Source organism: Oryctolagus cuniculus, chromosome 14 (assembly GCF_051225735.1).
Source record: "Oryctolagus cuniculus isolate XC-2025 breed Fujian yellow rabbit chromosome 14, ASM5122573v1, whole genome shotgun sequence".
In the NCBI taxonomy this organism is placed as follows: Eukaryota; Metazoa; Chordata; class Mammalia; order Lagomorpha; family Leporidae; genus Oryctolagus; species Oryctolagus cuniculus.
The window spans coordinates 12,842,872-12,856,703 of NC_142880.1; the positions used below are offsets into that span (position 1 = coordinate 12,842,872).

Sequence of the window (13,832 nt, forward strand, 5' to 3'; positions counted from 1 at the left end):
AGGTAAAATTTCCATGTGCAATGATTAGCTAGCTGTAATGGGCTGGATATGCAGGACATGATATATGCAATGCCTAGGCAGACCAAATAAACCAACAAGTACTGTCTGTTTGGCTGATGTTATGCCCATGTGGTAACTTTGAATGGTTGAAGGTTGACTAGTATAAATACAGCTAATTATCCAATATGGCTGATTAGTTTGGGAACACACTTAACTCAGAGAGCACAGAGCACCTATGAGCTGCCCAGATACGCTTGGATTGGGTTGATCACGATGTCAAAGGCAGAAGACTTTTTTCCGCATTTAACTGACATGAGCACTTCCTCTTAAACAGTGACTAAAAGTATGTTTTCTTTTAAAAATATTTTTGATGCATTTAATTTCTTTTCCTTTTATTGATAACAGAGAGAGAGAGACAGAGAGACCGAGAGTGAGAGCAACGGCGTGCGAGAGAGAGGGAGACAGAGAGAGAGAGAGAGAGAGAGAGAGAGGAAGAAATTGCACAAATCTTGAATGCATAGCCTAAATGACTTGTGAAGTGCATCTGTCCATGGAACATCCTTCCCGAGGGAAGTGCAGACTCTCCCTAACACTGCAGAAGCCTTTTCTTGCATCCTTCTAGGCATTATCAGTTCCCACTACTAGGTAAGCACTATTCTGACTTCTAGGTAAGTTTCATTTTTAAGATTTATTTTGTTTATTAGAAAGAGTGACAGAGAGAGGGAGAGAAAGAGAGAGCTGTTTCATCTGCTGGTTCACTCCCCAGTTGGCCACAATGGGCAGGGTTGGTACAGGCCATAGACATAGGCCCAGAACGCAATCCTTATCTCCCCCATGTGGACGGCAGAGGCCCAAGTACTTGGGGCATCTTCTGCTGCTTTTTCAGGTACACTGGCAGAAAGCTTAATTGAAAATCGAGCAGCAGAACTTGAACAGGTGCTCCAATATGGGATGTTGGCATTGTAAGCAGTGGCTCCACCCACTGTGTCACAATGACAGAACACAGGTAAGTTTGCCAGCTTAAGGAATTTCACAAAATAGAACCATACAATATATACTCCTTTGTGGCTGATTACTGGGGAAAAACAAAAACAAAAAACAGAAATCAGAGTGTGTGAGAGGACATTGGCAACACATACTGACTGGAGACTAGCACCCAGATATACAAATGCAAAACACAAAGTAAAAAATAGACAATTGGATTGAAAAATAGGCAGAGTCTTGAACAGGTACATTGCTAAAGAGAATATTCAAATGACATTCCATACTTGCTGGCTATTCAAGTCATGATAATAAAATATTCAGGATATCAAAAGCAATCTTCTACAGAGATCTTTGTTTTAAAGCAATTATAGTTTCCATATGAGAAGAGGAGAAAACTACTGCAGCAAACACCAGGAATCTTCAAAAAGTTCTTGGAAGCACATGTTATGAAGACACCATGCATGAATTTAAAAAATATTGCACCAAAAGGAACTTATCTTTTAATTCCATTTTTCCAAAACTTTTTTTTCACAGTCAGTCCGAATTATTCAAAGAAAATAAACTCGCAGAGGTCAACCAACTGCCAGCATGCACACAGACCAAAATCATGGCAGAGACCCAGACCCCAGCAGGCTGGGCCTTTTTATATCTCAGGTGGGCTAGGAGTGGGGTGGGAGCAGTAGGTGGAGGTGAGCTTCTCCATGCCAGTCCTTCAAGTTTGGTCCAGTGGCTTCCAAACCTGGGGAGAATGCAGGGGGTGGGTGGGGAACACTACAGGGTGTGAGATGGAACTGATCTCTTGGCAGAAGGCAGGTCTAACAAGAACCTAAAGCGGCTGAGGCTATGTCCTTGTTCCACCAATCCTGACTGAGTATAGATAAGGAGATGGGGCTTGGTTTCTTTCTGCTACTTCCTGCCCGATATGGGCATTGACATGGGCAAGCATCTAAACTTAGGAAGGGAGTTACTGGAGAAGAGCTGTCTTGTATTGATCCTATGTGATGGTTTAGGATATAGGAGTCATTCATTCTTGCAAGAACCTTTGGAATAAGTTAATTATACACGGCAGAAACAGGAGCATTATGATTACGAGGATCAAAGGAGATATTAGAGACATCGCCCATGGTGGAAAAGACTGAAGTTGAGTTCTTCAAGCTGAGTAGGGGCAGAGTAGGGACTTATGGTCAAGATAGGGTTCCAGCAGGTGGCCTCTTGAGGAGGCTGCGGCACCAGCTCACAGAACCTGTTTCTATTTGAGGTTTCATGTGCATGGCCATCTAGAATTTTATTGCTGGAGCAAATGAATCTAACAAGCAAAGTAAATACACAGGGTCTAAAACTAAGGACAGTCATTACTAGCAGACCCAAGAAAGGTGCTGTCCAAACCAGGAGGGAGTTTTCCCATTGAGAGGCAAAGGGGGGATGAACCAGTCACGAGCACAGAGGTGACAGAAACCTCTCTTACCAATCTGACGGATTGAGAATTAGGTCTGATGTGGGCATGTAGTGATGAGATCTGACAAAGGCTCTGGCTGTGAATTCGTTGGGAAATGAGAAGTGCAAGTGGGAGTGAGAAAGTGTTCTGGAAAGGCATCTCCCAGAGCCGTCTGGGTCAGAAGGGAAAATGAGATTGTAGGAAAGATAAGATAAGGAGTGGGCAGAGACAGTAAGAAGGGGAAGGAGTTCAGAAAGGAGAAGAAAGCTAGGACGAAGAGTGGGGATCCCAGCTCTTTCCCAGAGAACACAGGAGTGGCTGGTTTGGGCAAGATGCCAATCCCTTGCTCCCCTCTAACCAAAATATCAGGAAAAGAGGGCAGACTGGTACTGCCTGACACGGGGCACCGCATGTAAGGAAAAGAGGAGAGGAGCCAGGGTATGAACTCGCAGCTAGACTGAATCTATTCCAAGAAAATGAACTCACAGAGGTCGGCTGACCGCTGTCATGCTCACAAACCAAACCCGTGGCAGAGGCCTTCCCAAACTTTCTGAAGTGCTCTCGAACACACCAAAAGCTGTGAAAGTCAGAGCTGGACCTGCAGCGAGGAGGAAGAAAACGGAGAAGGAACAAAGGTGGAGCAGGAGAAAGAGAAGGAGAGGCAGAAAGAAAAGTCGCCTATCAAACTGGAAGTTACATGAGCTGAGGATTTTCCAGGGCAGGCCTTTGGCAAAGCAGTTAAAATGCCACTTGGAATGCCTACGTCTCACGTTGGAACGCCTCAGCATAAGCCCTGTCTCCACCCTTACTTCCAGGTTCCTGTTAATGGAGACGCTGGGAAGTACTTGGGTCCCGGCCACCCACATGCAATACCCTGGCTGAGTTCCCAGCTCCTGGTCTTGTCCTGGCCCCAGCTGTAGAGAGCATTTGGTGAGTAAACCAGTAAATGGAGACCTCTATTTTTATCTCTGTGTGTCTACTTTTCAAATATATATATATATATTTGAAAAGTATATATATATATATATATATATAAAGAAAGCAACCTCTTTACTCAGATATTTTGAAATTTAATTTTTTAATGGGTTAAAATCAAGTCTTGGGAAATTGTGATGAATGAAGAGGTTGGGCAACACACATTTCCTCAAAAGAACCAGAATCATAAATGTAAAGTTGCAAGAGAACATTTTCAAATTTAAAATGCATATGAGGCCGGCGCCGCGGCTCACTAGGCTAATCCTCCGCCTAGCGGCGCCGGCACACCGGGTTCTAGTCCCGGTCGGGGCGCCGGATTCTGTCCCGGTTGCCCCTCTTCCAGGCCAGCCCTCTGCTGTGGCCCGGGAGTGCAGTGGAGGATGGCCCAGGTGCTTGGGCCCTGCACCCCATGGGAGACCAGGAAAAGCACCTGGCTCCTGGCTCCTGCCATCGGATCAGCGCGGTGCGCCGGCCGCAGCGCGCCGGCCGCGGCGGCCATTGGAGGGTGAACCAACGGCAAAGGAAGACCTTTCTCTCTGTCTCTCTCTCTCACTGTCCACTCTGCCTGTCAAAAAAATAAATAAATAAAAAAAAAGAATAAAATGCATATGAAAAGTAAGAGAAATAATAATTGACAAAGCTGGAGATGCAGGATGTGATGAGTTCATGAAAAAGTGAATGACTGGGAAGGCTAAGAAGTCAGTTTCTGTTCTTGGCATCTCCTCCTCTTCCTCTCTGTCTCCTTTCCTTTCTTCCTTCCTCTCTTCCTCTCTCCTATACTTCCCTGCCCCTCCCTCCCTCTCTATATTCCTCATTGCTATCTGTGAACTTTAGCTTTCCTCCTATTTCATTTACAATGACACATCCGTCCTGATCATGATACGAAAGAATGCAGGTTTTAGTCTCAAAACTTCAAAGTTCACTTATCCAGATCAGCCAATCTCTTCTTTGGTATATTCATAACACATTTGCTGAGCAGCCACTACATTCAGGGCGCTATGTAAGTACAGAGGTGAAGCAGATAAAGGAAGCCCGTGGCCTCCATAAATGAAGCAGTTCTTGAAATGAGGCATGTACAGTAATGTTTATGCAAAGTAATAATGGTTCATATTCGGCACATACCAGTTCTCAAGTAACTTAGTTTCCATTCCCTTCTCATGTTGAAATGGTCAACCTGGAAGACCAAGGTGTCTTGTTTGCTTTTGTTGTGGACATTCTGCTACTGAACAGCATATCTCCAGTATGTAGCTTTACATAATGATTTTGAGATACAAAGCACAGAATTGAATATAAAAAAAGAAAAAGAAATGAGCCATGTAGAAAAATGACTACAACTCCTTGTAAAATAGCAATATTGGCTATAACAGAAATAAAATGATTACTGTTCCTATTTGCCATGTGGGAAACTGTTCAAATCCCCATTAAGCTATTAGGAGAATAGCTAGACAAATTATGGAATTTGATGGAATAATATTCAGCTACTTAAAGTCAAGATTTTTGAAGACTATTTAGTAACAAGGAAAAGGCTTATAATGTGACAAGAAGTGAAAAGACCAGGATTTTAAAACAAAGCCATGAGTAAAAGTGTAGGACATACACGGAGATTTAAATAGTGGCCATCGCTAGATGGTGACACAAAGAATGATTTTCATTAGCTTCTATATTTTTTTATCAATTTTACATGATGGGCATTTACCATTTTAAAAGCAAAACAAAGCACAAGTTAAAAATACATACATAGGGAGTAGCCATTCAGCCTAGCAGTTAAGATGCCTGACTTACATCAGAGGACCTGAGTTCAAATCCCGCCTCTGGTATCTGACTTCCCTTGCCCACCAATGCAGATTCTGAGAGGCAGCCCTGAGGGCTCACGTAATTTAATCTAATTCCTGCCATGTGAGAGTCTGGACTGAGTTTCCAGATCCTGGTTTCAGTTCCACTCCAGTTGCAGCAAAAAATTTAACCACCAAAGACAAAAACCAAAGTATTGGCTCCGACAGCCCCAACCTCTTGAGTATATTCACTCAGTTTTCACATATAAATGATCATTATTCACATTGTTTTTCTCCCTAAGAATGCAATTTTCCGATTTGATATGAAATAACGTGTTAAATACATTTGAGTTGGGATAACTAACTTAAGTAACTGTAGAAACAGTATTTTCACTTCCTACTGTCACAGCAAAGACAAATACTGCATGCACTCTTAGTAATAAATTTGTTTCACGGAGGGATATAGACTAACGACTGTAAAACTATCTCGTGTGTATGTTAGGATTTAGAAAATAAGTAAATATATTGTGAGTAATGAGAGACAAGTCCGTATTGTCAGAAAAGATTTATTAGGAAAGTAAAAGAGGAGGCTACTGAGCCATAAAAAAAGAATGAAATCCTGTCTTTTGTAACAAAATGGATGTAACTTGAGACCATTCCACTTAGTGAAATAAGTCAGTCCCCAAAAAGACAAATACCTTATGTTTTCTCTGATATGTGGTAGTTAATATAGAATGCAAAATGAAACAATGAATAAGACAGACACTGACATCTTATGATTTGATTACTGTTCATAGCCTTTGTCTATATTCCTATGGCAAAGTGTCTTTCTCCTTTTTACTTGTTGAACACTATGGTTAGTGGTGCATTGAGCCTGTGATTATGAAGTAAATTGTAAGTGTGTTATTGCAGAAATTAAAGGGAAAAAAGAAAGAAGAGAGGAGGAATTGAGAAAAGAAGGAAGGGAGGGAAGTATGGTTATCTTCTTATAATTGTCTCTATAATAAATACATGAAATCTGTTCTCTTTACATTAATAGAAATTTTTAAGAGAGAATATTAGAAAGGACCTAGTGGTTTCAGATTAGAACTGAATGTATCGGTATACATTTATTTTATCTATGTAATATATAATTATATGTATGATGTGTATGTATGTATGTGTTTACATGAATATATCTTTCCTAGTTCTGTTCACCAAGAGTGTCTAGAATAGATTACTCAGTAGCAATGAACACATATTGCTCCTAGAGTTTGGTTTCTAAATACCATTCTCCAAGGAAAGCAACCAGGGCTGGGGTTGCAAAAATACAATACGAGCCTGGAACGTTATGTGGATTAAGATAGAGTCTTCAGATATGAAGCCCTAAGACAGACACAGAATCACTTCTCTCAAGACTTGGCAGACACGACAATCAATCGCATTTTGGGGAAACTCGGTTGGACCAGGGCCAGATAAAGAACACTAGTGAGATAATTAGAGAAATGTGAAGGAGACCTGTCGATACATTAAAAGTAACAGGTTATTGTTAATTTCTCAGCTGCTTCTCTGCGAGAACATCAAATCGTGGGGGATGGCCTATACTGCCAAGAGGCCATGCACAGAGGCATTGGCTGCAGGGCCTGGGGCCAGGATGAAGGTCTTGGAGCTCCCAGGGGAAGGCTGAGGAGAAGGAGTGGCTCCCCTCACCTAACTGGGCTGCCCGGTTAAGGACAGGAAGATCACATCTCTGGGGATTTGTCTCTTCTTCCTGCTCATTTAGGAGTCTGGGGTCATTGACTTTTTCCTGGGGGCATCCTTCAGTGATGTGGTTTTAAACATCCTGCTTGGGCAAAAGCATAATCACACTGGTCAGCTAACCAGGTTCAAGGCTTCGGGACCCTCAGGGATGGCAATGGCCATGTCAGCCTGATGTGAGGTCCTCCAAGAAGGCAGCCTCTGCCATCGGAGGGGCCGTCATCCAGGTCAGTATGGAGGGCCTACTGAGGGAGCAAGATGGCAAGCCTCATCCAGTGTGAGGCGACAGGCTGCTGGGGCTCTGTGGCAGTGCACCCCCTCCTCCTTGCCATCAGAGGCACTGGCACAGCCTGGGCTTTGTGCACAGGAGGCTGCTGCTGAGGCTGATGGCCAAGGGCTGCACTGTCATCCTGGGCAATTTAAGTAAGGCCACCTGTGATGTCACCCAAGACCTAAGACTGTCTGACCCCTACCCTCCTGGGAGAGACTGCGTCCAGAAATTCACTGAGTACCCTCTAAAGACCCACCCCCAAGTCTCTCAGATAGAGGACTGTAGCTCCAACTATGGAAACAACATAGAGTTTTGTTTTTTTTTTTTTTTAACTTTTATTTAATGCATATAATTTTCCAAAGTACGACTTATGGATTACAATGGCTTCCCCCCCATACCGTCCCTCCCACCCACAACCCTCCCCTTTCCCACTCCCTCACCCCTTCCATTCACATCATGATTCATTTTCGATTATCTTAATATACAGAAAATCAGCTTAGTATACATTAAGTATGGATTTCAACAGTTTGCTCCCACACAGAAACATAAAGTGAAAAATAATAGATGATTTTTTTAAATGATGATGAAATCAGAGCAGACCTATTGTCAACAACATAGAGTTTTTACACACAAAAAAAAACTAAATTAAACTAAATACTAAATACTAAATTAAACTAAAATAATACTAATAATTTCCTGGCTTCCATAATTGGTTATACAAGATGTAAACATATGTAGAAGGTTGATAAAGAAACTCTATATTCTTTTCATATGTGTTTAAGTATGAAAATATTTCCAAATATAAAATTTTTAAAACCACATTTAATGTAGAATAGGGAAATTTGTTTAGTTTGATGGCACTCAAACTATCTTTCAAAAATTATTCCTAATTTTCTACTTAATTGCTATCTTATCTTTTTCAAAGATATTACTTGCTATAGCATTAATGTTCCTACAAAGAGAAGAGGAACCAAGAACTATTATGCAATAAAATCTCACTTTTTCTCACTCTAATAACTTTCTCCTTTCTTTTTAAACTACAAATTTGTTATTCTCCCATTAAATCCATAGGAGAGAAAAGCTCTTATTTTTTTTCTAACACTTTATGTATTGTAAACTTCCAACATCACTGAAATACTATAATAATGTGATTCTGGACACTGTGGTTAAATAATTGCTACTGTCTTGATAGCTGCTCAGAATAATGTAGTTAGAGCATTATTCTAAATTCTATAATTAAATAATTAGAGTTGTCTTGCTTGCTATTTTTATTATTAGCTCTGTTTTTCCTATTTTTTTTGCTTCCTGAGGCAATGCTGACATATCTTTGGAATATGCTGGATTTTGTTGTTGTTTTCATTTTTTTGATTTTTCATACTTTTTTTTACTATTTCGTAGCAAGAAATCATTCCACCTTTCTAGTGATTTTTCTTCTTTTCCTTTTCCTTTTGTTTTCTTTTTTCTATTGCTTTGTAATTTTTATAATCTTCATGATGTTTTTAAGTGTACTATTTAGTATCATTAAATATATTCACATCATCAAAAAACTCTGGATATGGAGTGCTTCTGCTGTTCGTGCACAAACAAAAAGAAGCAAAGCAAAAATAATTTGCTTAGTTCCAAAGGATCATTATGGAGAGAGTTTCATGAAGTTTTATTTAGATGTTATTTGGCATAATTCACATGAGATATGAATAAAAGTACTACATACAATTTTGAGATAAAATTATTAGGAACAAAATCAAGTATGTAGAAGTGGATAGCTAAAACATTGTCTCTCGTGTACAAAACAGGACTATCCAAGAACTCAACTAGGGGCTTCAAAAAGTGCATAAAAAAATAGAATGAAAGATAAAAATAAAAACAATAAAATTTATTCTCAAGATAAGCTCCATCAAGTTCAAGAAACTTCTGTAATGATACCAACAATGTAGTCCATCGGCAAAGAATAACTGTGTCAGCAGTCTTGTTAACATGATTGACAGGAGAAAATACGATGTCCTTTATTTTTTTCACTCATTTTGTTTTTTTTAAGCTTTTTAAAATTATTTAAGGAATAAAAACTTCATGCATTTCATATAAACAAATTTAGGAACACAGTGATTCTTCCCAACCTACCCACCCTCTCATGCTTCGTCCTCCTCCCTCTCCTATTCCTATTATTTTCTACCAAGATCCATTTTCAGTTAACTTCATACTCATAAGATTAACCATGCACTACATGCACTAAGAATTCAACAAATAGTATGAAAACAACAACAACAACAAACACTGTTCCTCAATAGTCAGGACAAGGGTTGTTCAAAATCATCACATCTCAAAGTGTCAGTTTCACTCCCAGAGAATTTGATGCCTTTTAAAGGGTGTTTCCAGTATAAGAAATCAGAAGGAGTCAAATGATGCACGTTGAGGCGGATGCCTAATGATTTTCCATCTAAACTCTCCCAAAATTGTTCTTGTTTGATGAGGTGAAAGAGCATTGTTGTGGCTGAGAGAGATTCTGGAGAAGCTTCCCCGGGTGTTTTCCTCCTAAAGCTTTGGCTAACTTTCTCAAAACACTCCCCTAGTAAGCAAGTGTTACTGTTCTTTCACTCTCCAGAAAGTCAACAGTTAATTACGTGAGCAGCCCCCAAAAAACTGTTGCCATAACCTTTGTTCTCGGCCAGTCTGTCTTTCCTCAGCTGGGCCTCTTCCCCTTCTCGGTAGCCATTGCTTTGACCGTGCCTTACCTTCAGGATCATACTGGTCAATCCATGCTTCGTCCCCAGTTATAATTCTCGGAATAAAGGCTTCAGGGTCTTGACCCCACTTGTTTAACACGTCCATTGAAATCTCTGTCTTGTCTGCAATTAATCCAGGCACAATAGTTTAAGCACTCATCGAGCAGAAGTGTTCCTCCACTTTAATTTTTCGGATGGAATTGTGCCAGTTGAAGCAGTTGCAAGGCCTATGAGGCTGGCTATTGCGTCTCACTCCCCTTCAATTACAGAATGAACAAAATTTTTTCCTTGCAAAGTGCTGTGGAGGGTCACAGGCTGCATCTGCAACATTATCACATCCTTTGTTACCCATTTGTAAAACACTGATTTCTCTGAGGCATTGTGTCCATCGACTTGTAATAAAACATCAATGATTTCACCATGCTTCTACCAAGGTTTCACCATAAAATTGACATTTGTTCTTCCTTCAATTTTAGCAGAATTCTTAGCAGAATTCTTGTTACTCTGTTAGGGACTTTCCTCAAATTGATGTCTAATCCTTCTGAGTGCCTCTACCTAGTTCCTATTCAGAAATGTTCTAAAAATTAGTATGAGGTGTGTAGGTTTTTTCTGGAGTAGGAAACAAAATAATTTTGGAATCCATACATAACCTTTTTTTTCCATAATACACACTTATCATGAAAATTTTGAAGTTTCCTGGACTATTTTTTCAACCTTACTAGAAAAAAATCACATAAATGGAAAGTCTCCAAGAGCAAAATTAGTGTGACAATATTCATGTTTAAGTTCATATCCTTCAGGTATAGAAGAATCTCATGTTTTTATTTAAGATTTTATTTATACTAAAGGAAAAATCACCAGAGACTAAAAATAGCAAACATGAGGTAAAATAAGGCACTCTAGCAGATAATATTCATACTATATTGAACATAAGAAGCTACATGTAGAAAGAAGCAGAAAAAAAAAACCATGAAAAGCCAACACAATGTTATTATACATAAATAAATGAGGGCATTGTTTCCAAATGAAAATTAATTTCATATTTCAAAAGTTCAGAGAGTTTTAAGTAATTAAGATATGTTATGCTTATAGTTATATAATCAGTGTGTTCTATTTTCATTTATTTTTTTGACAGGCAGAGTTAGACAGTGAGAGAGAGAGAGAGACAGAGAGAAAGGTCTTCCTTCCATTGGTTCACTCCCCTAATGGCCGCTATGGCCAGTGCTGCACCGATCCGAAGCCAGGAGCCAGGTGCTTCCTCCTGGTCTCCCATGTGGGTGCAGGGGCCCAAGCACTTGGGTCATCTTCCACTGCCTTCCCAGGCCACAGCAGAGAGCTGGACTGGAAGAGGAGCAACCAGGACAGAACTGGCGCCCCGACTGGGACTAGAACCTGGGGTACCAGTGCCACAGGCAGAGGATTAACCTAGTGAGCCACGGTGCCAGCAGTGTATTCTATTTTCAAATATAAGGGATAAAAAATTACTAATGGGCTACTTAAATATTATGGTATTGTCAGGTTTCATTTATGGGACATCTGCCTCATTTTAGGCCTTCCATTTAAAAAAAGTAACTTTTATTTCACTATTGCTCTGTTGTGTAAAATGTGATGTTTTGCACCAATGTGTGGGAAGAGATTCATATAATGATTTTGCACTAGAATCATTTTCTTATTACAGAATAATGTCACAGAACTAATTATCTAATTTAAAAAAAAGTCAGTAATGAGAAATTTTTCTTTCTTTTAAAATCTACTTTTTCCCAAATCTTAACTTTCAATTAAATGTTTTTTTACTGTACATGCAGCATTGGAACAAGATATTAAACATTGGAAAACAAAAGTTGAAGTGAAAACGGACCAGAAATGCAGAGATATTGCTCAGGAAATGATTACAGACATTGATAGAGATGTTTATGCCTCAGGTCGATGCTCTTAGACAAACAAAAAAAGCTTAAAAAGAAAGCCCCAGTGAGACTAAGCTCTGGGACATCAAGAACCCTGTCTCTTTGTCACTGTATGGCCCATTTCTGTCACATGGAACAAAGAATATCTGAGCAAAATTAGAATCTAGATGGGGTGCTTTTCACCAATGACTCTTCTTATTTTTCAGTGTTCCAGGAACTAAGGAGTTAGGACACAGGAAACAGCTAAACACAGTTTCATTCTGGACCATAAGTTGATTATTGTAACAGATCCTATGGATTCAATGTAGAATTTTTTTAAAACTAGCTCACAGATCTTCCCCCCAGAGGTTTAGTAATGATAATAATGATAGAAGAATACTATTTGTGTTCTAGTTGCTTCCTCAAATCATGTGCCTGATTTGAATGCATCCAACCAAAGAAATTTCAGAACCTGGGTCCTCTGAATTCTTTCAACATTGGAAATTTATGTCTAAGTAGCATATTTTTCTTTATTGATATATGTTGAGTATCTACTCTAACTAGTTTCTCATTAAATACTCTAAATTTGGTAGTAAGGAAAACCAACAAAATCTTCTCTCATGGATTCTATATCTTGGTAAAGAAGACAGACAAAAAAATAAAATACAAAAGAGTAATGAAATTAACAAAGAAGGAAACATAAAATATGGGAAACATAGGCTGAAAATAAAAAAGGAAGACCTTGGAGGCAAAGCAGAGTCAGACAGTCAGGAAAGACTTCCCTGAAGAGGTGACACTGAAGCTAAGATGTAAAGAAGAATGAGAGGCTTGATTTAAGAGAAGTCAGGAAACATGACCTGAAGGAGCCATCACACTGAGGAGTTGGGACAAGACCAGGTGGGCTGGAAACTGGTGACGAGGTCATGGTGAGCAATCTTTCACATTAAAAGCACTGAGCAGCCGTTGAGAGGGGAATAGACAGGGGATTCACATTCTAGATTTCTGTGGTCTGCTTAACATGTGGTCTAATTTCCTTAGTTCCTAATCTAACGGAAATAAATATTATTCATTTAAATTTGATTTCCTCTAAAAAATTCCTTCATGCATTTGAAATAAGGTCTTACCAATCTTTGTTGCTGGAGTATGTTTATGCCAAACTGAAACAATTTTAATGGCTGTTTTCCAAACAGCATCCCTTAATGAACTCACCAAACTCACAGCCACTTACGCCCACAATGTTTCCTTCTAACACCTTCATAATTTCACAGACACCTGGTCCCTGCTTGGTGGTAACAAGCAGCATCACCCATCTGCACTGAGGGGGGGCTCTTCATGGGGCTGGCAGCGTCCCCACCCTACTGAGGCCCAGTCCCCATCCCTGATGTCCTACAGGAGTCAGACATATCACTTGCTCAAGTCCTGCCATGAATAAAAATAACATTAATTGCCATCTATATTATGTATCCATATTTAATGATAATGGATAAGGTCTCTGATGACATTTTTTCAAAATTTGTTTCTCCATTTTCCCTTCATTTGGAAAAATGCCATCCTGTGTGTCTGTCTGTATTGTTGGTTTTAGAAATGCTCAATCTGAGCCGGCGCCGTGGCTCAATAGGCTAATCCTCCACCTTGCGGCGCCGGCACACCGGGTTCTAGTCCCGGTTGGGGCGCCGGATTCTGTCCCGGGCGCCCCTCTTCCAGGCCAGCTCTCTGCTATGGCCAGGGAGTGCAGTGGAGGATGGCCCAGGTGCTTGGGCCCTGCACCCCATGGGAGACCAGGAAAAGCACCTGGCTCCTGGCTCCTGCCAGGATCAGCGCGGTGCGCCGGCTGCAGCGGCGGCCATTGGAGGGTGAACCAACGGCAAAAGGAAGACCTTTCTCTCTCTGTCTCTCTCTCACTGTCCACTCTGCCTGTCAAAAAAAAAAAAAAAAAAAAAAAAAAGAAATGCTCAATCTGACTTTCCCCTAATGGTAGAGTTAGAAACCTGCCAGTGGATTCCAATTCAATCCCATCAAGGTGGCATGTACCATTGCCATCTCACTAGTCAATGT

General features: G+C 40.2%; 1 long non-coding RNA gene across 1 annotated transcript in view; it reads left to right on the forward strand.

Moving 5' to 3' along the window:
- Positions 1 to 2,874: 2,874 nt before the first annotated feature.
- LOC149122241 (uncharacterized) overlaps positions 2,875 to 13,832 on the forward strand; it is a 63,667-nt gene continuing 52,709 nt past the window's right edge. The window contains exon 1 of the long non-coding RNA XR_016220484.1: positions 2,875 to 3,349. This is a non-coding gene — a long non-coding RNA (uncharacterized LOC149122241). The remainder of the gene's footprint in view (positions 3,350 to 13,832) is intronic.